Source organism: Poecilia reticulata, chromosome 3, assembly GCF_904066995.2.
Source record: "Poecilia reticulata chromosome 3, P_reticulata-male-v2, whole genome shotgun sequence".
NCBI lineage: Eukaryota > Metazoa > Chordata > Actinopteri > Cyprinodontiformes > Poeciliidae > Poecilia > Poecilia reticulata.
Window position 1 is genome coordinate 7276781 of NC_088832.1, and position 25677 is coordinate 7302457.

General features: G+C 40.4%; 1 long non-coding RNA gene across 3 annotated transcripts in view; it reads right to left on the reverse strand.

Moving 5' to 3' along the window:
• Nucleotides 1–51: 51 nt before the first annotated feature.
• The window catches only part of LOC108166176 (uncharacterized), a 31177-nt gene continuing 5551 nt past the window's right edge, over nucleotides 52–25677 (reverse strand). For 2 of the 3 annotated variants that reach the window (XR_014086841.1, XR_014086842.1), the window contains exon 3: nucleotides 52–2264. This is a non-coding gene — a long non-coding RNA (uncharacterized LOC108166176). Of the gene's footprint in view, nucleotides 2265–8370; nucleotides 9040–25677 lie in introns of those variants that run through there. The other variant, XR_001776441.2, reaches the window with a different exon arrangement.

Here is a 25677-nt window from a genome sequence, read left to right on the forward strand (position 1 = left end):
TTTGTCTCTGTAAGCCCGACTGGGGTCGTCACGACGACCAGAACGCAGAGAATCCCAGACGGATCCAGAGAGCTGATGATGCTGCAAGTTTGAGTCCAGCTCAGCAACAAAGAATGAAAAGTTTAAATTAAGGTAAAACGTATTTCACTTTTTTTTATTTATTTATTGTTGTTTGTTAGAACAGAAAAGCTGCTAAAATAACTTCAGTTCAAATTTTCAAAAAAATTTTACAGGACAAATAACTAAAAAATTCCATTAAATTTAGTTATAGTTCTACAAAAGAGTATTATGAAAATTTAAAAATGGAACTATGAGTAAAGTAAAAAAAAATTGAGAATAAAATAGTATTTTGAAAATGAAGTCGTACGAGAATAAAATGCTAGTATTACAAGAATAAAGTCAGTATTTTCAGAATAAAGTTGTATTACGGGAATAAAGTCTGACTATTCTCGTAATACTATGAATTTATTCTAGAAATAATGCGACTTTATTTTGGTAACATTATGATTTTATTCTCGTAGTTTATATTTTTATTTGTTCTTTGCCTGGTCCTGATATTCTGTTGCAGTAGTTCAGTAAATTCTTATGATACAAATTTTGATTTGATTTTGACACATTCATAAAAACTGATGGTAGCTAATTAAGATGTCTATTATGATGCAGCCAGCCTGCAGTCTGCTGCTTCACAGACTGGCAGCTCATTGGGTGGAATCGTAATATTTCATTAAATTTACAACTGGATGAAATATCTCTGTTTATGTCTGGCTCCAGATTATAAATACAGATATATAAAATCGTAAAAGGTTTCCAGAAAACTGTTCTGCAGTTTTCTGGAAGTCTGTTCCAGATGTGTGGTGCTTCTCCCTGTTTGGTTCTGGTTCTATAAAACCTTTAGGACCACAACTGTATTAAAATGTTGAGTATTGTTTATGGAATGAAACAAAACACTATTTGATAATTAAGAACCTGTAGTCATTTTTTCAGGAACGTTATGACGGCGTATTAAACCTACCGCACATCAATTCATGTGCAGGCCTTCCTGTTAATCCACGGCAATCTGCCATAGTTGCAGTGCATTTCCAAAATTTGTGAGGCAAAAATGGCTCCATGCCGATTAAAATCTTGCACTGTGTTGTTTTAGTCCAGACGTGAACATGGTGAGATAAAAACCCAAAATCAGAGAGCATGAGGAAGGAAGGAGAGGAGAGCGTAACGTGTGCAGCTGTTAGCCTTCCTGGACAGGTTTCCTGACTGGACCGCAGCATGTGAGAGGGAAGGTCCAGCCATCAAGGCAGAGCTTCTGAAAGCTTGGATCCGGAGACGTCCTCGTCTCCCACAGCCTGGTAATGACCTGATCCTCCTTTGTTTCCTCTGACACAGCTGGCTGGGACTCTGACAAAGAACATCTCCTCTTGGGGCTTTTCTCTCTCTCTCTCTCTCTCTCTCTCTCTGTTCTTTTCCCTAAAGAGTCGGTTATGGAGCAGAACTGGACTTCGGTCTGCAGAGGAGGCTCAGGGTGTATATGGGGTTCATTATAACAGCGAATGAGAGACTTTAGAAAAATCAGGAAAAGATTCAACTTTCCTGTTTCACCAAAACCCGAGCGTCTGCCTTGGATGCCACCACTCCTCCTCCTCCTCCTCAAGCATCCATAGATGTTACTGTTGCACCACAGCAGACGTGATAAAAAAAATACACACCAGGTTGATTTCAAAGTAACACATAAAGTAGAGTTTGTTTGTCACCGTGACTAATAACTGTAGCAAAAGCAGTGATTTTATCCTGGAGGTAAATGGATGTGCAGCTGGTGTGTGTTTAAAGCAGAATCCTTCCCGGTTCTCCTCTGTCCGCCGTAACAATGTGGTTTATGTTATGACTTAATTATCCATAATAGATCCCCCATTTGGCTCTTATCCTTTGGGCAGCTGCAGCACTTTGATGCCAGCAGCTGCAGCACGGATCAATGTGTGGAAATATTCAAGCAGCTGGGGTATTTTATTATCTCATTTTTGTTTTGTTTGCAATACATTGTGACATGTTTTATTTCTGAATCCAAGAGTTTTGAGTTTTTCGCCAATTTTTTATTTATTTTTTGGTGGGTATTTATTAAAATCGAGTGCTGGGTCCATCCTAATGGATTCCCATTTCCAATGTGCCAGGCTCCACAGCAAATGTTTCTGGTTTTGTCCTCTTCACGCCTTCCAGCGCCGGTCCGACTCACCGATTCCAAGCGAGAGGAAAACTTGCCACTAGGAGGCGCTCTTCTGAGGAGACACAAGACCAGGAGTATCAACAAATTAAAAGAAAAATTAAGAATTATTAACTTGAAGCTATTTCCACTCACTTTTTTTCAGTATTTTTGCAACTTTTTTTTGCTCCGATGAACATAAACGGTCAGTCAGAGAACAGTTCTGGTCTCTGTCTGCTCACGATGTAACTGGTGCTGTGTGCGTTCATATTGTTTGGTAGGCTCATGGCAGCAGTCAGAGTCATAAAACTATCATGTAGAAAGTGGGAAAAATCCGTTTTCTGACGGTGTGGTGGCCCCACACTGCAAAAACAAAATCTTACCGAGGAGTTTTGGTTTCTGGTGCAAATATGTCAGAATGCTTGAAGTAAGACAAAAACTGACTTAAAACTGACTTTATTATTGATGGGGAAAAAAATTGCTCCATTGACAAATGATTTCACTTATAACAAGACATTTTTCCTAAGTAATAAGTGAAATAATCTGCCAGTCGAACAATTTTTATTTATTTTTTGTCAGTATTAAATAATTGTTGACTTAAATCAAGTCATATTTTATGCATATTATGCACATATGCATATTTTGCTGAAAAGCCCCTTGTAAGTTATTTTGTCATGTTTCATGTGTATTAACATATTTGAAGTAAGGAACTAAACCAAACCCAGATTTAGTGTTTTTTGCAGTGCAGCTTCAGTAATCAGTCCATTTATTTTTCTGCGTCTCGCCTCATCTGCATTCGGACCCTGGTTCAGATTTGTTCTGTTTGGATTTCATGTCCCGGAAATAATAAAGCAAAAACAATAACTCACTTATTTGTGTTTTGGAGACGATCCAGTCCCGAACGCCAAACTGGATTAATGCTTGATGTCCGGGTTCTGTTTGCTGGCAGGTGTTCTGGTGGACGGACTGGATGAATGAATGTCGACCTGCTTTCAGTTCCTTCTTGTCGTTTTATTTTTGGTTCATTTTTCTGATTTTGTTTTTCCAAAATCAGTGGATAAGCACAGAGTGGCTCCAATTCCTGATCTTTTCCTCTGTCTGACCAAAAGACTCCGTCTCGTTTTAACAGGGTCCACTGACTAAAATAATAATTTAAAAAATAAAGTCATATTAGAATTCATTTAGTGTAACAGTTTGCATACCTTGGGTACCTTTCAATCAGTATTTCCAAGACTAAATTATCCAAGAAGCAGCTAAAAGCCAAATAAATCAGTTAAGGTGTTCTTAACAATATTAGGTGAATTATAAATCATTTATAAAATACAATATCTTAAATTAACTCGGCTAATATAGATTCACTGGGTTGTGACTCAGACTTTCATCAGGCCAGTTGATGCTAAATATTTCCACACTGTAAAAAAAACCACCACTTTTCTCAGAGTCTGATAATAATAATATAGAACTTGTTTTCTGCTCGATTTTTAAATAAAATAATGTTTTGCTTATTAGATTAGTTATTTATAGATTGTTTTTACATATCAAATCAGATGTTATGACCAGTCACTCAGTACTTTAGCAAACCTTTTCACCAAATGTAGTTTCTTCTTGAAAGGCTACTTTATAATTTTGAGTATAAATATATCGAGGTAGAGCTAAATACACTACTGACCTGAAACAGGCAACATTTAGTCAGATTTATTTAGAAAAAAGTTTTAGATGTCATCATTTTATCATTTGCTGTATTGCTTATTCTCATCTCCTAATTTTTAAAGTTTGTAAATGTGTAATTTTAACCATTGAAAGCTAGCATGCACCCTAGTTTGTTTGATTGATTTCTGTGTTATATTTCTTTTTCTTCAAGGATGTGTTGCGTTCCCATGGTGATTTCACTGTGCAACATTTAGATTTGGAGTTAAATCTAAATAACTCCTAAGGATATAAACTTAAATTCTTCCCCCAGCACAGTGAGCCTGTCACTGAGCTGCAAAGACAGAAAACTGGCTCTGACTGTCATGGTGACAGGAAAACCGAGATCAGCGCTGGAAAGCCAAGAAAAACTTAGATGTGAAGAAAGGGAAGTCTGCTAAATAAATAAATATTCTGAATTAATGATTCCATCACGGCCCCGTGAGGAAGATGGAGGAATAAAGCTGCTAATCTCACAGATAAGTCCGGAGGCTCCAACGAACAAAAGGGGAACCGCTGAGAGTTCACGGCGCTTCCCGCTTTATCTGCTGCAGATGGGATAAATTTAGCTTTGTGGCGCTTAATTACTGTCGCGCGATAACTGTCTAAATCTGTTTAATTGATAGTTTGAAAAGCAACTTTGAATCATCATCATCATCATAAAACAAGCAGTTTAATCAAAGCATCGGGGCTTTTCTTTAAACACTGATCCCCAGCAACGCAGAGCGGATGCTGATGGTGGAGCGTTTCCACCCAACATCAGCAGCGGCGGTCCGTCTGTCTGCTGCGTCTGGTTTATCCACAGATTTTTATTTTTAATTTTAATTTTTTTGTAAACGCTGCTTCAAGTGAAAAACCACATTATGCTGGGATGCATCAGCATCATCGTCAGCGCTCTAACTTGCTAAGCACAAAGTATCAAAAAGCCAGACGTTTTAATAAACATGAGTTTTATTGGAGTTCTCTCGACGCCTTTTGGTGCTTAATTAGTTAAACTGCGCTTTAATCTGTAAACTGGCTCTAAAAAGTGACATGTTTAGAGTTTCATGATGAAGCTGAAGGATAATCCTGTGAAACGTGTCACTGTGGAGCAGCGCCGTCAAACTCATTTTCATTTTGGGCCAAAACTAAAATCTGAATGTTCTTAACGGACCGGTTGTTCCTGATTGCACCGATAAAACCCATTAAATTGCTAAAATATCAGTAAATTGTTTCAGTATTCAATAAGCGTTTATTAAAATGAAATAATATTGAACATCTTTTCACACTGGTCAGTCCATTCAGGATTGGGTTTTTTTGTGTTTGTTTTGTTTCAATCAAAATCACAGATTTCGTTGTGCTAATTTAGAAATATTTGTAAGAAATTTTTATGATCTTTGCACTAAATGTAACTTTTTAATCACACATCGGTCACGGACTACAACTTGACATCAGGTAAGTCTGAGGCGGCAGCCACTTAAACCAAATATTTTGGGCCAATTTTAAGAAGAATGTGCTGTAAAAAAAAAAAAAAAATCAGGAAAAAATCAGGAAAAAATGTGTTGATCTGTTGATTCTGTGTGGATTTTGCAGATTTGTGAAAAAACTGGAGGGACTAAATGATGTCATTTGGAAGTGTAAAGGGCCACATAAAACGCCGTGGCGGGCCAGATTTGGCCCCCGGGCCTCGAGTTTGACACATGCTGTAGAGGATGATGAGAGTTCATGAGTGCTGTCTCAAATTAAACAGCATTGCTTTAGAAAGGTGCTGATTGAGCTTTTTATACATACGAATAAATAAATGAAACTAAGATTCAACATACTGTAAATGACTATCTCATCAAAAACTGCCTGTGTGTGAATCTTCAGTGAAAACCAGTTTGTTTTTCCATCCAGTGCTGCTGCTCACAGCCGTATTTCATAACAAAATGACTCAAGTAAAATTAAAGAGCACGGCAGAGTAAAAGTAAATGCAGCTACGTGTAAATTGTTGCTGTCCAGCTCTCGTATTTCCCGCCTTTTCTCACCTGCTTCTCTTTTCCTAGAGAAGAAAATCTTCACCACAGCATGACGCTGCCACCACTATGTCTCACAGTGGCAGTGGTTCGTATTTAGTGTTAAAGTTTTGCATGGATTCATTCACGGTGTCCCGAACGCAACCTCGGGCCAAACTGAAAACAACGCTTTCCATTGGTTTTCTTTAAGCATCAGCCTCTCCGTTTTCAAATCCTGCATCAAAATGTGTTGGGATATTGTTTCAACTACTGAACACCATGAATCCTCGTCCTTCCACCTCACTGTTTTGACCAACTTCGTGTTGGTCTCAAACATAAAATCCCATTCAAACGCACTCTGAAGGAAAACCTTTGCAAAGCGCTGCAGCTCTTTTACTGGGGGAAAGTGGATTATTGGGCAGAGAGCTGTTAATTCCGGCCCAAGAAAAATGTGGATGTTCGAGGGTGTCTGAGTGCGAAACTCCAGAAATGAGAAGCTATTTTTCATCAAGACTGTCCCCGCTCCTTCAGCCGGCAGCTGGCAGCTTATATTTTCAAGTCCCTTCGTTATTGTTCTGTCTGATTAGAAATAACCTCGTCATTGATTGGATGTTTGTTGTGATGAACAACTGTTTTCTTTTTTTTTTTTTTCTTTTTTTATCATCTTTCCCTTGTGACAAGAAAATATTTTGATAGTATTTTGGAGAAATGTCCTCAATGTTTGCTAAACCTTTCAGAAGATGGAATTTTTTTTTTTTTTAGAATCACTGAGTTCACATGTGAATCTGGTTCCCTTCTTTAAACGACACAATATCTGTTTTTGTTACAAATGTCGACAAAACTGTCAACTTTAAGCTAAAACATGCAGATGCAGTGTTTTCATTAAATATTGAACCACAATAAAAAAAAATCTCATTAAAAAACATCCTGAAACTACTTCCTGTCTTCTTCTTCTTTGTCTTTTCTGTCAGCAGTAACATCCTGTTGATCAGGCGACTCTTGTGATGTCATGAAAGCGTTCCCGTTGCAGTTTTGTGAAATGAACCGATTTTGATGCGGCCAAAAATAACACACCTGATCCTAGCAACAAACATTTTTATCAAAGTATTTTCAAAATGTGCGTCTATTAAACACATTTATGTGAAATTGCGCCAGTGGAAATTCAGCTGATTTTTCTTCTTAGCCCTCCTCATGTCTGCTGCTCGTGTTTCCTTTCGCTGCAGATCATATTTCAGTCTCTTTAGTCGTAATTCCTGCTTGTGTTCGTTTCTCTCGTTTTCTGTTTCACGCCCATTTCTATTCTCCATCCTGACACTTTGACGTCATCCTCTGTCTACTTGCTTGTTTACCTTCTGCAGGCTTCCAGTTTTTAATGTGTTTGTTCGACATTTCTGACAACGCTGACACGATGTGTGTGTGTGTGTGTGTGTGTGTTTGTTGAATTTTCCTCTTAATGAACTTTTACAATCCTTCCCCTTGCCTCGGCTGACAGCTCTCTGGTTGCGGCCATGTTTCCTGTCAGTCACTCAGCAGCAGCAGCAGCTCGTTAAGGTCTGCAGGTTTTCTCCTCTAACTGCTCACTCATTTGCACATTACAGAACTTTGCAGGTGCTTATTCAAGAAATCCAAAAATACTGATTTTTATTTATTGTTTTACATTTTCATTTAAATGGCAAAACTCATTTAAATTTTTTATTTAAATTTCTTCTCAAAAACACATTTGACATTAATTGTGACCGCACTAGTTGGCCTGATTTATTTGGGGCCTTGTTCGTTGTTTTGTCATGTAAGTGAAATAATTATCATTGTTGAAACATTTATTTGAAGATCTTTGATGTTTTCACCTTTTGCCCTCTTCCAACTACAGACGCACCGATCCGATATTAATATCTGCATCGGCCCCGATATTGAAAGACATTCTAGATCGGGTATCGGTAACAGATCTATTTAGTATATAAATAGATTACCATTATAATTTATGTCATGCTTTATTATTATTATACATTATAGTTATAATTCCTAATTGCTCTTTCTGAGCCATTTGATTGAAGGTTTGCTGCAGTTTATTTTTACATGTTTGACCAAAGTAGTCAACCTGTTGTTTTTGTTGGTTCATTGTTTATTTTTGTTCTACTCCTAATTGCACTGACTGAACAAATTAAAGTTGTTTTTACATGTTTCACCAAACTTGTGAAGCTACTGGTGTATTTAAATGAGCTGTACTGGTGCAGAGTTATTATGTGTATGAAAATAAATAAGTGTTTTATGTAAATTCAGCCATTTTTCTGTATTGGATAGGTACCGATACAAAACCTCAGATATCGGTATCAGATCGGCGTATCGCCACTTACACCCACAAATAACTCAAAATAGTTATAATCAGAATGTCAGCTCACATGCGCAGTGTATGAAAGTGTGACGTCATTTTCTACCTCTTCACTCCAATTCCCCTAAATAAAATCCAGGGCAGCTGATTGGCTGCAGAGGTAAGCTAATTAGCAAATGGGGTCCAGCTGTGTGGAATCTGTCACTAACACTGGAAGGCAGCAGACAGGTCAGAGGTGAAGCTGTGGGCAAGTTCAAAGCAGTTAGGTGGTAAAACAAATTCAAAATTTTGAGCATTTAACACAGTTTCTGTGAATCGGGTTGTCATAGAAACACAGAAGACCTGGAGTCTTTTTTAATTAATGGTAAAAACAAAGTAGCCATTACTTTTGTTTACTTCCTGCTTCCTATTCGTAAACAATAATCTGGATCTTTTAAAAAAAAAATGATAGTAAGGTAAGTGAACGCACACAGCAGACACGCAGACCGCAGCCTGACCGTGAGAATCCAGGGAAGTAAAGGAGAAAAAAGATGCAGATCAGCAGCAAGTCTTTGAGCAGGAAGTGTGGCACAGCTGTGGTGACCCTGCCCTCTCTCTCTCTGGATATTTACAGAATGCTGACTGGATATGAATCCGTTCCTGCAGGAGGTTGAGGAGAAACAGTGGCCGTGAGCAATATCTGCACCCCATTTGGACGAGCGGCGGTGGCGGCGGCGTGGAGGTCGGGCGGGTGGAGGCGGCGCCTTGCGACGCCTGGTCCTCCATCTTGCTCAGAGGTGTGAGGATGATTTAGGAGGCCTGTCTCTGCCAGAGAGTCTTGAGAAGGAGTACAGCCGAGCAATCCCATTACTCCCCCGTGACCCTGCCTTCCAACACACACACACGCACACACACCAGACCTTTACACCAGCTGGAACTGGGTTCATGCATCCTACAGGAAGTCATGTCCACACTTACAGACCACACTGTGGACAAACAGCAGCTGATAGTAAACTCTAACAATAACACTTTGAACAAAGTAGCTTAAAAAAAAAAACATGATTCATCCCAAGTATTCAGATTGTATTTAATGTATTTTCTTCTGTACTATAGAACAGACAAAGTCAGTAAATGCCTGATGCTGCACTATTCACCATCAGAGCAGTGTGCGTGTGTGTGTGTGTGTGTGTGTGTGTGTGTGTGTGTGTGTGTGTGTGTGTGTGTGTGTGTGTGTGTGTGTGTGTGTGTGTGTGTGTGTGTGTGTGTGTGCGTGTGTGCACGCTGTGGGGCATAAAGTCCATTATAGTGGCTGAAAAATATAGAAACTTAACGGTGGCGACATAAAATTCAGGATTAAATCAGGATCAAAGTGTTGACCCTCCCACTGAATGTTCATACATTCATGCAGCAGGCGATGTGGTCCGTATATGGGCCAAACCTGCAGAATCAGGCCATCCAATCTAATCCGGATCCGATTGTTTTCAAAGCGTCAGAACGGCCATGTTGTTTTTATTCGGATTTGATGTCATTGATGTGAGACGAGCGTCGTGATTCTGCGCTGGGACGAAGCCAGACGCTGTAGATCAGGAAGTCAACAGCGGCTGAAAGACGTCGCCGTCACGCGGTTCCTGCTACGCATCCAGACAGAAGCTGCCAGCAATGCTCCACTTTAGGCCGCTGCTGCTAGTCGTGTTTTCTTTTCATGAACTTCCTTTGTGTTGTTGCTGAATAAACTTTAAAATCAATCCATGGACGGCTGCGTCCATTATTACTTCCATAAACAGAGCTTCTTAAAGCAACACGGGCCCAACTTCACGTTGTTAATTTGTGAAGTCAAATTTCTTTTGAGTCATATTTGATATGTAAAGAATTTGTATAACAACTGAGGTTAACATAGTTACTTGATTGCAATATGAAATGGCCCAATGTGGCTGGAAAATAAATAATTGTAATTATATTATGTTTAGCCTGGAGTTGCAGACCTCTGATCTGAACTGAGTCGTCGCAGCTCTGGTGATTTTCATCCAGAACGTTTTAGGCTTTTATTTGTAAAAACAAAATTCTAATTTCATTCTACTTCATATTAACACATTATTTTATGCTGATCCATCGCCTGAAATCTCACTAGTTTGTATTTGTGAACATGTTCTCTGTAGTTACAAGACGGATTTCCTCTGAAGCTGCTCATGTTGAGGCTGTCGGTAATTTTCACATTAAACAGCTTTTACTTCTCCCCACATCTTACACGAGTTTTGATAACTTAGTCCAGCAGGGCTCAAGTGTCTCTCTCTCTCTCTTTCTTTCTTTTTTCTTTTTTAGTGAAATGATCTTATCACATGGCTCTGAGCCTGAGCAATGTGTTGTGAACAGACCGCGGTCTGGAGAAATGGTCTGGACGGATTTCCAGGATAAAAAGACTTTAATGGAGACCAATTTGCTGTCACTTCTACTTTTGCACTAAATGTCACAGAAACGAGCCATAATGCTGCAGCTAGGGCTGCAAAAGGAGGAGAACTCAGACAGCAAGACAATAAGGAGCCGCATGAAACAAACTTCACTAAAAAAAACAAAAATAAAAAAACAGCTCACATTAAAATGTGACCGCGTACAAACTCGCTCACGTTCACATTGTCGGGGGGGGGGGTGTCTCATGGCTGCTCATCAGTGAAGCCTGTTGCTGGGGTAACGGTCAGCCCGTCTCATTTCTAAAAGCTCTTGACCTCAGTGCTGCTCTGCTGAGCTGAGATCAACATGTTTTCCTGTGTCACCTCGACTCCCCGCAGGTCGCCCACAGAGACAGGAAGTTCAGCCTTTGTTGCTCCTCTTAGCCGCCGTCTGAGGAACCGGAGTCGGCCGCCTCGTTTGGTCATCTCTAAACTTTGTTGACCAAAAATCCAGCAGACAGGAAGCTGAAGCCATAAATTGTTCTCATGTTGGACTCTCGAGAACAACTTAGAGTGTTTATGACGGATCTCAAGCTTTAACGCAACTCTGTTTGATATGTACAGTCTCCAGTCCGTCCTTCAGCTACAAACAAGGAAGAGGCAAAAACATCCCTTAAAATACATAATGTGTTGGAGCAACAAAGGCGCGCTCTGCTGTGTATCCTCTCTTTGGTCGATCCCGTTGTCAGAGAGAAAACAAAACAAGTGTACGTTACTCGTCTCAAAGAGCAGCGGCGCTCCTCAGATGTTGAACCCACTGTCAGCTATTTCCAACTGCGTCTGTTCTGCAGCAGCAGGAACCAGAAACTGTGTGTGGATTAAAGGCACTGAGCTCAGAACGGGCAAGAAGAGGCTAACTACGCAATAAATAAACCTCCATGTTGTTAGTTTCACTGCAGCTGAGAGAAACTAAACCTTCTTCACTGCATTATGGGAACCTAAGATGACCATTAGTTACATTAAAGTTCTCGCTTTATTAGTATCAGAAATATTATTTGTGGCCGTTTTGATTTTAGTTCATAAACTTTCAAATTTGCTTACTGCATAGAATATTATTTTTCAATAAGATTTTATTATTTTATTGTCAGCTAATAAGCAGTTTCCCCCTGGGGATCAATAAAGTCTATCCTATTCTGCTACATCTACTACTACATACAGGAACTAACTACCAATAATGGCTGCCTAATTTAGCTTTTTATGGGGTTTTTTTCTCTCATTGATATTGCAGTTTACTCACATTTATTTGTGAAGTACAAAAACAAAAATTGAATCAAAGATAAATGACGCAAAAAAAAGAAAACACGCCTGAGATCTGATTAAAAGGACACTGACAGAAATGTTCACGATTCTGAATCGGTACGCCTTGCTAGCAGCTCATGCCTAGTTTACAGTAGCCCGTCTTGAGCATGGAAGCTGTTGCTTCCGGTTACCATGGATACATGCGTTGTGCCTGTCTGTTACCTCGTTGGTGAAAGAGTCTCTGTTTAGCTGTCAACACGCTCGGTGTGAATGTAACTTTGCTCAGCGAACCCAGACTCCATTTCCAATCTGCGCCGAGCCGCTGGCTTTAATCTGATCTGGAGTCTGGTTCAGCGCTCACTGAAGCTCTGCTGTCTCCGCTGCAGATAGACCAGCTTACCTGCTCTTTGAAGTCATGTCTGCTGTCTGAGTTATTATTGGAGGGAGTTTCTGTAGGGTTGCCTGCCACAGTGATTTATGTCAAAGAAGATTCGGCCAAACAACCTGTTGACACGCTGTAGATTTAAGACTCAGATCTTAAATCTACAGGCAAGATAAGTTTACTTATCTAACAGCATTCATAAGCAAAGTGATAAGTAATCTCTCAAACAGTTTGTTAGTCAGAATCTTTGATCAAAAGCTGCTGTAATTAAAACACATTTTCAGTCCTGACTTAAAGGAGCACGCAGTTTCCTCACATCTCAGTTTTTTTAGTTTGGACAGTAAAGGTGCATTCACACCAGCCCTGTTTAGTCTGCTTTAATCCAGCTCTAGTTCATTTGCCTGGAAAGTCCGGTTCGTTTGGGGAGCTGTGAATGCTCAATAGAACTCTGATGTGGTCCAGAAAAGTGAACTCTGGTCCCCCTAAAAATCGAGGTCTCCATTTGGTCGAAGTGAACTCTGGCACAGTTTGAATCCATATGTGGATGCCAAGCGAACCAGAGACTGCTCCAAAAGCAGGAAGTAGACTATAGTGCATGGCATTCTGGGTAAATAAAACTTAAACAAATACCGCAAGCTAGCGCTAGCAAGAGAAATGGCTCGTCATCTTTCACCAAAGACGAGAGAGAAATCCTGCAGCCTCTGAACTCTGACGCAACTCCATTTTTGTTTACATTTCATGAAGAATAAAGTTGTGCTCATGTTTGTTTTTAGAGTTTTTTTGTTGTTGTTTTCTTTAGTGGTTCTTGGTGCAGCGCCACCACAGGAGAGGAAGGAGAAGAGCTTTTCAAAGGCTTTCGACTGGTTGCAGTGTGAAAGACAACCACAGCAGCTGAAAATGTAACAAATGTAACAATTTTGGTCCCCAAATGAACCAAGTCGTCCAGGTTTGAAAATGACTTAATAGAAGTTAAAACTAGCTTCATTTCCATTGACCACATGAGTGAGCATTATTTGCTCACTTAATGACAAATAAATTTGCTTAATGGCAAGGAAGCGTGCCAATTTTGAGTTTTTTGATAAAATGCTTTGGCATTACCATCAGTTTGTTTTTGTTTTGGTCGTATCAAAATTGATTTTTCATATAATAAACAACGGGATGTTGCCACAGGTGCAAATCTCAAAGAAGATGACAGGAAGTAGTTGGAGGATGACGGCACAGGATGTTTTCTAATGACTTATTGTGTGAACAAACTTCATCACATGTGATTTTAATTGTGTTTCTTATTCAATTTAAACACCGCATTTGTAAAGTTGTGCTTTTTCAACATTAGCAGAATACTGACAAAGTTTCACGCACATTCGTAATGGAAAGACAGCTAATAGGACAGCTAAGCCTGGGAGCTAAATTAAATATTACTGCACACAGCACACATAATAAAACATCCCCAGACGCCGCTCGCTATATAAATCCTAACGTTCTGTCTGCGTCTGAAATGTCTTTATATGAGAGCCAAGACAATCTGGCTCCACGTGCTAACAAGTCTACAAATATCGTCAGCTCAAACCTGTGTCCCTTCGATAATTAGCAGGACATCTTCTAACATTCACAGCCTACTGCACCAGTGGAGCCGCGGCTCATGGCTGCCTGTGCCAGAGTAGGACACAGAAGTTGGCTCATTTTGCTTTCAAATGGAGCTAACAAGGTCCACTGGGATCAGGCCAGCACAGCAATTGATGTCAGTTTAGAATAGTTAAGGAGCGCTGATGATGCTCACAGAACGTCCCAGCGGCCCAATGGGTTGTTTTTGTTGTTGTTTTGTTTTTTTCCACACTGGATCACATCGAAGCAGAAATGGACTCCATGGATCCATCAGCATTCTCTTCGCCCGTTAAATGAAAACGACTTTTAATAGAATCGTGTTGTGAACACTTCATCTGCTAACACTCTCCCTAGGACTCAAGGAGAGATTGTTTTGGCCATATTCAGAGTATCTAGAGTAACAGGTGAAGCCATCTTACTGACCCATAGGTCTGACTGGAGTCGTCCCACTACAATAAAGACATCTAGTCAAAACACTGTTTAAATCTTGCCTCTCCTCGGTTCGTTAGGCATGTTGCAGCCTTGCATGCAGTCACGCATACATGCGAGATGCGATGTTGCAGAGCGGTTCCTTGAAGTCGCAGTCCTTGGGGTACTCGCAGGCATGAACCTGTGTTTTGTCAGATCACTGAGCTCATTGTTAGGGAAATAGGTCAGCAGCAAAGTTTAATTGAATTCACCTCATGGAGGGTGGTGCTGCCTGGGAGGCAGTGGGGATGGAGAAAACGTCTCTGAATGGCAAAACAGCAGCCATTAAAACTTCCTGCTGCTCTGCCTGCCGCCGGAGAAACGCTCAGATAAATCTAAGCCTTACAGCTGTCAGAGGAGCTTCTAGTTGAGGTTCGTCATCGAAAAAGTGTGACTTAGCTTCAAGTTGTTTGTGTAAAACGCACGTTTTGTCACGCTTGCACGTTACGAGACAAAAATAACGAAAAAATTAATAAAATGCAGTTTTTAGATTATGATTTCAATCAACCTGGACCTAAGAGATAAAGTGGCTGCAGATATTTATGATAACAAGCACTCATTCTGATACATTCATGAACTGATGACTAGACGGTTACTATTTTTCTGGCACAGAGCTAAATTTATGCCTTCTTTGGTTATTGGTATTCTTCTATTGTCACTTCTACTTTTTATTCTGCACACAAACTTGTCACATGACAACAGGTTCATCATGAAGTATGCAGATGATTCTGTTACTGCCAGTCTGCTTGAGGAGAACGAAAGCCGTCTTACCACTGATGAGAGCAGAGCTATGATTATTGATTTTTACGAGGAAACCTCACAAGCACAAACCACTTTAATCAAAGGTTAAGCCATTGAGAGGCTGCAGCCTTACAAATGTATTGGGACTGTTTTAAAAGAAAAATTTAACTTTGAAGCTAGTTACGACGCTGTGTGCAAAAAGGCCCATCAGCACCTTTTCTGTTGAAGGAGGCTCTGCCCTTTTACATCAGGCAGGTACGGCGGACAGCCTTTTCTGTTTTAAAACACAACGTTCCTCCTCTTCACAGGCACTTCCAGCGTCTTCCCTCCGGAGGGACAGTCTCTGTCTCTAAATGTTGAACAAGACGTTGTAAAAACAGCTCTGTTCCCACTGCTGTTACTGACGATGAATAATCTGAAATGACGCTGCTGTTCTCAATGGATTTAAAACGACTTTATTCATATTTTAATTTTTAAGTTATGCTCTTCCCTTCTGTGATTTTAATCGCTGTGAGCACTTTGAGCAATGTTACATGCAAACGGTGCTGGTAATGTTTTTTATTATTATGTTTTTGGTAATGTTTTTGGATATGAATATATAGAACATGGTACATGGGAAAAATGTCTTGTTATATGTGAGATAATCTGAGGAAGTAGTGCTTTTTTTATTAACATTAAGGAATTATCGCTATTTCTTAATGAAAGGTTACTTGTAAGTTTTGTCTTATTTCAAGTGTACCAAGATATTTTCACTGGAAACTAGACCAAAAATACTTGGTAAGACTCTGTGTTTTTGCTGTGTACTGGTTCAGACTTGTAACTTTGTGCTGTTTTGGTGTGAGAAACCAAAGGGTCTAGATCAGGGGTCCCCAAACTTTTTCTCGTCAGGGCCACATAACTTTTCCCTTCTCTGGTGGGGGGTCGGAGTCAGTTTGTAACCGAAAAAGTGTGACGTTTACAGGAGAGCCTATATGTAAAAATTCATTGTTTTCCAAAAAGCACAATCAAGTAACCCTCTCTGGGTTCTTCACAGAAAAAATCCAGGAAATAACACCATTTATGAAATAAATTACAGTATTTTCCGGACTATAAGCTGCAGATTTCTCTGCCGCTCCAGGTTTTTCACAACGATGCAGCAGCAGCAGAACGGGGCGGGCACCCAAAATTTTAGTCATAACAGGTCAATTGAATATCACATTTATTAGGGTTGAAAAAGAAAAAGTTGGCAAGTTTAGATTGAACTGATTACGGTAGTTTCCGAACGGTAACTAACAGTAAAAGTGCTGATCCTTCGTGTCCGCTACCATAGGCATAATACGTATAAGAGTAAACCCCGCATTGGCTGGTGTAATACGGGTTCAGCCCCGCTATGAAGGCTAACAAAGATTCCGTAAATCTAAAAAAAAAAGATTATTCTCCAACATTGGCTTAGATTATCTGACACAAGAGCCTACATTAGAAATGAAACAATGTAGCATATATTTTGCAACTTATATTACTTGTTATAACATTGACCAGCAAAGTTTACACAGGTGGTAAAGACTATTATTTATATGTAATTCTTTCACTCTGTCAAAAGTAAGACCAGCAAAGTTTACACAGGTGGTAAAGACTATTATTTATATGTAATTCTTTCACTCTGTCAAAAGTAAGATACATCCCAAATCTTCCGTTTTTGTTTTGAAGGTTTCCTAAAGACACGATGTGAGGAAGAAGAGGGAGATATCTATAAAGAGAGACGGATTCACTGCAACACGGATGAATCTCACATCGGATTTTGAATTCAATCTCAGCTGCTGAATCTCTCTGAAGCTAGAACTCGTCGGCTGAAAAACATCTATATATATATATATGTATATGCATGCATGCATGCGCATACATACATACATACATACATACATACATACATACATACATACATACATGTATCCAATATATATTATTCAGTATTTATTTGTCATTATTAATCATTATTTGTTTGTATAGTTATATAAATATGTATTGATATTACTAAATAATTTATTAAATGAATTATGAACGGCTGTGTGCTTTTTAATATGCTCATCACACATCAATATCAGAATATTTCATTCCTATTCTATTGTTATAGCCTCTAAGCATATTTAAATATGCTGAACTATGTATTAAAAAATACTTAAATAATACAATTGTTCATAAATGTAGCTTTGATAGATGTTTGAATATGGTTTCCAGTAACAAAAAAGCGTGTTATGATCGATTAAATGCGCTGATACGTCATTGTGCCTGCTAAACACATAACGCTGAGTGGAGTGGTGGACCGCTCCAAGATGGCCGCCCTAAATCTCGTCAGCGACAATAGGCGAGTGCGGTCCATGAGGCAGGGGTCTATTGTTATATTATGTCTATGTCTGCTACTAGCATGTGCTAAATGAAAATGTGCACTTTCTTCTTCTTCTGCTGCTTCTTCTTTAGATTTCAACAGCAGCTTGCATCCATTATTGTTGCACTACTGTCATCTACTGGATCCTAATATCTATACCTCAAATTCTCATAATGATCCCAGTATTATTTTAAAAAACTGAAAAATCTTCTTTTTTCCTTCAATGCTATTTAACTGATCAACAACATTCTCAAATTTCAATTTCCTATTAAAACCTAATTCCGTTTTAATGGGGCTTTCTTCTTTTATTTCCAATTTTGACTTCCAAGGATTCACTTCATGCTAAAGTGCCCCCTGGTGGTTGAAGAAAAATCCACATATAAGCCGCACCAGACTATATGGTTCAAAGCTTAGAAAAAAAGTAGCGGCTTATAGTCCGGAAAATACGGTATATGAAAAAAAATCTAAATGCTCTCTGGTATTGTTCAGGGGGCCGGACCAAATGTGGAGGTGGGCCAGATCCGGCCCACGGGCCATAGTTTGGGGACCACTGGTCTAGAGGATCTTTTGCTTTAACCACTGAGGGGAAGCAAACAGGGAGGCAACACATTATCAGGCAAGTGATCATAATGTTATACCTGATTTCTATAAAAGTTGCATAAAATAAACAAGGAGGGAGTCTACAAGTGAAAGAAAAACAGTATTGTAAGCCATGGTTATAATAGTTTTGGTTTTCATTATAGTTTAGTTTTATTTTGTCGTTACTTTTGTCTAATTCAGTTAGTTTTAGTTAGTTTTTAGACTGTTTGAATATTCTTATCAGTTATTAATTAAAACTGGTTTAGTTTTAGCTTAGTTTTTATTGGCTCTTGAAGTAGTTTTAGGTTTTTCATACTGTTGTTCATTTTTAGGTGCAGAATTCAAAAAAGTCAAAGTATGATTATATATGCATCGACTTAATAATGAATAAGCAACAGAAGATATCATTTTCTTAAAAAAAAAATAAAAAATTTAATTATTGTTGAACAACCAACTGACTGGTGTTTTCTCCCAACTTCTGCTGCCTCCATTTTGCAGACTGGCATAAGCGCCACCAAGAGTATGGAGTACCGTAATTTGCCGACAGCTGAAGTAAATTACCTGTGTAGTTTACGGGAATTAATTGCTCCTAGGTTTGAAAGGCTAATTAAATGGACTCATGATAGATTCATAAACTTGAAAACGAACAATATATCTATAATTTCTGTATGTCTTAGTTTTCATGAATGCACTATGCTTCCAGTTAGTTATCGTTTTCCCTCCATTAATTACCGTTTTTATTTGAGTTAACGAAAATGTCTACTCAAGTTCAGTTTTGGTTATTCCGTTAGTTTTAATAACCCGTTATAGACCAGGTTAGCTGCAGGACGTTGCTATTGCCTCTCAAAAACACGCCGCTATGCTGCTGCTGTTGTTGATTTCACAGAAAAGCTACCAGCTAACAGGGCAAACGCTCCTCCTTCCCCCTCGGCAGCAGAGGAAGGCCCGGCGTTTCTCCGTGGCTGACAGTAGCAGGCCGTGCTTGTCTGCCAGCGTGAGAGCGTTGGAAGTATACGAGCGTGAAGCAAGGCGGCACTGGCAAACAGCGTGCGGCTCAGCCGACTCTTTCTGAATAATTACAGTCAGCTTTAAAGAAGGCCGCCGCCGCCGCTGCTGGGGCTTATCTGTGTCTCTCCGTGTTGCCTCGACTCCTAAGTGCACCATCTGCTTTTGCATTGAGTTTGGCTGAACTGTGACACTCCGTCTGAGCGAACTCGTGTGCTCCTGCTCCCACTCAGCAGGTCACGCTGCAGCTAGCAGATGCCTTTTTCTCAGCCTTTGATTTGTTACTGTAGCGATGCTGCGTTCCCGCGGAAAGCTTGTGCGCATACAGCGCGCCGCGAGTGTTGCTAGTAAAATATTAATATTCGACTGCTGCTCGCTATTGCAACAAAGACCTATTAAACCTCAATTACATATCATTTGAATCTCCACGGGGTGTGTATGTGTGTGTGTGTGTGAGAGAGAGATTTCTTTCTCTTTTAAGCAAAACAAAAATCGCTCTCTGTGAGATTGCATTGAGAAAAATCTTTGTTTTTTCGTAGGGTGAAGTTAATTACCGAGTTGTAAAGAAAACGGCAGAACATTACTGCGAAGGCCTTCTGTTCCGCCTGCTCTCTGCAGAGAAGTTGGACGGCGTCCATGTGAACCTGCCCACTGGAACAGAGAGTCAGAGGAGAGGCGGCTCCTCCTTTAGAGAGGACAGGGGAGGCATCTGTTGGATCCTTGTTGCTTTGTTGGCTGCTCAGGAATACACTTGTGACACATTACTAGCTTAACCAACCATTCGGCTGTTCGGTGTGTGAAAAAAAAATAAAAATACAGATCAGCTTTCATGATCTCAGAAGATTAATATCGAACGTTAACCAAGCCTCATGTAGTTCAAAGTAGTGGAATCATGTTGCCAGAAAATGAGCCTGTTACTTGTGTATATCAGTGAGAAGTTCGTCTTTGTTAAATCAAAACGTCAAACTGGAGTGTTTATTTCTGATTATTTTAAACTTAAGCATGATGATTATGGATTACAGTTAAAGGGGCAATATTGTTTAAAATGGGCTTTTTTGAGCTTTACATCATGTTATTCCCTCATCAAAGTGTTGCCTTGATTTTTTTTCATGCAGGTTTGAGAAACCCTTAAATCTCCCATAGCAATAATTCAGCTGCATAAAACACCTGGGTGAACCTAGCTCCGCCTTCAAGATGCAGCTCCTCCTCTGAGCTGCAGCTTCCAAGCTTCCACCACACAGAGCATCCCTTCCCCACGACTCCCTCATCAGCTCCTTCAGACTAGCTACAAGCAATTAGCAAACACCTGGTGGAACTGTGCATCTGCTGAGCTCATCATAGGAGCTGCTTCTCAAAGCAATGCTGGTAAAAGACATTGACATCACAAAATAGAGGAGCCATTTTGTGATGACTTCCTGAAGGAGGAGTTTCAGAGAGAGCAGGAGTTTTAAAGAGACAGAGGCCCAATTTTAAGGTGTTATATTACAAAGTCAGATTTCTGTAAAGTCATATTATATATATATATATATATATATATAACAACTTTAGGTGCTGTATAAATGATACTATGTGGCTGGAAAACACATAATACCCCTTTAATGAAAACAGTCTCTCAGAATTTGAAAAATACATGCCGATTTTTAGAACAGCAATGTTACTTTACAGAAAAATCTGACCATATCTGCTTAATGCTTTTACATGAATTACTGCATCAATGCATCGTGGCATGGAGGCGATGAGCCTGTGGTTCTTAATGAGGCATAAGGAAGCCCAGATTGCTGTAATGGCGGCTTTCAGCCGTCTCATCTTCCTCTTGATCGTACTGCATAGTGTCTCTACTGGGTTCAGGTCAGACCGGTTTGCTCTTCAGACCAGCGTTTGGTACCTTTAGAAATGTGAGCATTTGCCAAGTCCTGCTGGGAAATGAAATCAGCATTTCCTTGAAGCTTGTGAGAAGAAGGCAGCATGAAGGGCTCTGAGGTGTCTTGCTGAACCACTGCTCTGGTAAAACACAAATCTTCACTAATATTTAGCCTTTAGGCGGCTTCTCTGCGACTCTGCATCTCCACTGTTACTCCAGTCACAAAGTCCTTTTTCATCTTTTGACCTTTGAGCTTCACTACAAAGACACATGATCTTCCCAAGTATTTTCAGTCTCGTTTCTAGTGCAAATATCTTGGTACACATGAAATAACGCTAAACTATTTATAAAACGAAAGAATCTGCAATCCTTTTAAAGTTCTAGGGTTTCATGTTTTGGTATGTGTGCCACGGTTTGGCCAGCAATTTCACTCATCGTTCTCATCACTGTACTTAAAGCCAAGTCTTGTTAAGAGACGACTTTTTTCCCTTAATGCTTTGTGACGATCTAGAAATTTGACACAGTGGACACAATAACAATCCTACTCTGTTTATATGTTATAAATCCTCTCTATGCACATAAACACTTCATGGTTCCCATCTATAGGGTATAACCAAATTCTGTTGGAAACCTCTTAATTAAATTTTTTTTACCCGTTTTCTGTGTCTTCTGTTCTTGATTCCGCTGTTACCCAACAAACCTCTATTTGCCCATTAGGGTGAGAAGTTGAGAAGTTAGCTTTGGCTGTATTTTATAAAAAGGTAGCAAACTAAATGGGGCAAAATACATTGGAAACTTTTAAATTGGTTTATCTATACCACAAAAAATATATATATATTTTATCTATCTCATAAAGTCTCCCAAAAACACATTAAAGCTCAACAAAAAAAAAGGCTAAACGTGGCAACGTCCAGAGAGCATTGCAACTTTTGTGACAATTTCAGGCTCCTACTTTGTAGCAGACGAAAATTTTTTGCTCCATTTTCCAGCAAAAGGAAAGCGAGGAGCAGACTTGCTGCCCCAGGATGTTGGCCTGGCTCGCCCGTGTTTGCAGAGACGCTCGGCCGTGAATGCTGGGGACATATGCTCTGCCCGGCTCAACCATATGCCCCTTCTGCTGCTGCTGTTCTCCAACAAACTGCATCGCTTTAGCACAACAAGTCTGTTTCTGGCACGCCTGCGCCAAGCAGCATCAATACCGAGACAGTGACGGTAAAAAAAAACAACAACCCAAATATATGTATAAAAAGAGACAAAAACATCACCATAAAGCAGAATTAACACAACGCCACGGGGAAATTAAAAACGCCCAGACTAAAATCTTCCAAGCGTGACAGTCATTACAGCGGTGAGCTTATTTTTCTGTAATTCAACATGATTTCTTTTTTGGACTTGTTGCATCAGGAACGTCAAATTCGTTCCTTCCAGCTTTGGTTTCTGACAACATCCTGAAATCTCAAGAAAAGCCTCACCAGGATGCAGCGTGTTCCTACAGTGGTTGCATTATTCAGAGCGTATGGATTAGCTTTAGCTTTTCGTCTCCAGAGAACCGGACAGCAGAGTTGCTGTTGCTCAATTTGAATACACACGCACGCACGCACGCACACACACACACACACACACACACACACACACACACACACACACACAAAGTGTAAATCCTGATTAAAGAGGGATCCAGTCACTGCAGTGCATCAATGTAACAAATGTCGACTCTAGCTGGACTGTGTTATAGAAATATTGGTAGAAATGCCTATTTGTTCAGCCTAAAAATAGATGGAAACCGCGGGCAACCATATCAGTCCCCCCGTATTGTGTATTCGGCGCATACAAAACGGCCCGACATGGAAAGCTGAATATTTTCCATCTCAATGGTAAACATTCACATCCCACTATCATGTAAAGCTGTTTGCTATCAAATGCAGCCCTGAAATTGAGTATGCATGAGCACAGCACGGACTGCCAAACACTTGGCAGCAAATCCTTTTCATATTCTGAAGGGATGCCATTCCGTGAGGGTCCCACGAGCCCCGCTACTCCCCCAACCCGCGTCTCCCTGGTTTGTTTCCTGCTGGATTCAAGTTCCGGGGGTTTGGGAGGAGGGGGGTAAATGCTTCCTCAGGGTGTCCGTGCCGCCGGAGCCAGTAGGGGGCACTGTGACTTTACAGCAAAAGGCAGCGCCTGTTGCTCTCTCCACCTGCAGTGTCTGAGTGGATAGCCGTCCGCCTCGGCTACATCATATCTGTCTTCCCTCAGAAGCTTTCACGGCGGGGAGAAAATCACTGTGTTTGCCGATGATAATGCAATTAATTAAAGAGCCAATCGTTTTTGGCCCCGCACGTCTAAATCTGAATGGAACTCGTGACACATTGCGGCGTGTTGTACATTTTCTGCTTCCAGTCATCAACAACGAAACTTTCGCCTTCCTTAATAACTGACCACAACAATGCAAATAACGCATTTATATTAATTTATGATATTTGGGGAGCGGCATAATAACAAGGAAGGCGGAGACAGTGATGCACGCGCATCTCTGCTATCTTTCTGTTAGCTAGCTGCGTCTTGAATGTTATATTTTTTCCTCATTCAGGGCTTTCCGTGTTTGTGTAGATGAACTCCTGCTCCTCCGATACTGTTCGGGTGGAGTTAGGAGGCCATGTTCTTACTGAGAGCGGGCGAATACAGGAGCAAGACATGTTGAGTGTTTTAACTAAAGGCAGCTGAGTGAGAGAATGAGGGGAGACAGCCCGGTCCCAGATCTGCTGTAATTCCCCCCCGCCGCCGTCACTACGCTCTGTGCTCGTGTACCAGCCGTATCGCATGACAATGCACATCACATGTGGTTACAGTGCAGGATTACGGGTGTCTTGCGACGACACGCGCTCATTGTGCGATGCGGCCAGAGGCGCGAGAGCCAGTCAGTCAGCATTACCGGCCGGCTCTCTGATGTCAGAGGAGGAGAGAGAGAGACAGAGAGAGAGAGAGAGGAAGAGGGAGAGCGAGAGCGAGAGCGAGAGGAGAGGAGGAGGAGGAGGAGGAGGAGGAGGGGTGGTAATACCGTCAGCAGCAAATGCTTCTGGGGGTTTTCTATTTTTCTTGCCTTCCAGCTATAGAGGAAAGTAGAGGGAGAGAAAGAAATCATGTAAGGTACTCTGGCACAGCCTATAATATGAACTTTGTGTGCGAGTAATTTTTCTTTCTCCGGGCCCACAGGGATCCGATTCGCTCCGCACTGAAAGCACAGAGCAGGCTGTTTGGAAGCCGGTGCGCGCGCGCACACACACACGCAGACATTCGCTTGTATGCCGCAGTGTAAAACCGCACAATGCTCCTCTGATTGACTGATTATCTGCGAGCTAAAAATACACACATTTGCACACTGTATTTACACAGAGAAATTACAGTTTGCTCTGATGGAGGAGAAGAAAGAGCAGGATGAGAATGCGTTGGATGAGCAGCAGCTGGGCTCGGATCAGTGAAGGAGCTGGGCGTGTTTCTGCAGGTGCGTCTCTGGCCTCCGCGGTGTCTGGGTGTAGACCATGATCCGGTGATTGCCGATGTGGAAGCAGGTTGTTAGCTCATTATTATCGAGTCTTCCCCGGAAGCGCTTTGGGAAACGCTTTGCGTCAGACGAGCGCAAAAACACATCAGTGGTGGAAAATATATTACAAACATCAACAAATAAGGCGACTTATCAAAGTACGCACGACCCTGCCACTGCACAAACATAAAATATTACCAAGTAGTTTTGATCTATAGTGTAAATATGTTAGTTCACTTGAAATAACACTAAACTAACTTACAAGTACATTTTCAGAAAATATAAGAGTTTGTTTTAAGGCAATAATTAAGTTCCAGCTCCACTAGGAGATTATTACACTTATAATATATTATTGTGAAATAATCTGCCAGTGGAACCTGTGCTGCTTTTGCAGTGCTAAAATGGCAGGTTTTGATGTGGAAAAAAAAGCTAAATTATTTTAAAACTTTTTTTGACATAATGTTAGAAACAGTCCAACCAATAAACAAATATATTTTGGGGGACATACAAATTACAAAAACAAAGAAACAAATCCGGCAATAAGTTGGTTGCATAATTGATCATGCTCTTAAAAGTAGAGTATTATGTATTTTCCAGCCACCATCTAGCCATTATATAATATAATCAAGTAGCTATCAAAAATGCTATCAAAAATTTTCAGTTATCAAAAATGCTATATCTAATATGACTTAAAAGAAATTTGACTTTAATGCCTTGAAATTGGGCCTCTGTCTCTTTAAGAAACTCCTGCTCTTTCTGAAACTCCGCCTTCAGGAAGTCATCACAACATGGCTCCTCTACTAACCCTTTAACAGCGTTTTTACCAGCGAGCAGAGTAGTGTGGGAGGGCTGCTCTGTGAGGCAGAAACTCTCACATATATGTAACCTGATATATTTTGGGCTTTGACTAAGCCACTCTAAAAACCTTGCTTTTTCTTTCCTGAAGTATTCTGGTAATTTGAACTCCCTGAGTCGCTGAAAAGAAATGAATCTCCATCATAAGCTTTCTAGCAAACAGCTGAAGGTTTTGCTTTAGCAGCTAGCCATGAAGAGAACTAACCAGCCCCAGTAATACGTCCTACTTACTCAAATTATCGTTGACTGTCATTACTCTGCCATGGTCTTTAGTATTCGGCTAAAGGGAAAAAAAACAAAACAGGAATGCATTTTGACATGATACGTCATGGTCTCATTTTTATATTTATATTTTATATTTTTATATCATAAACCCTGGTGCTTTAGCAGGGGCGCATGGACTTTTGAGTGCCGATGTCTAAGAGAGAATTAGCATTTTGACCTGT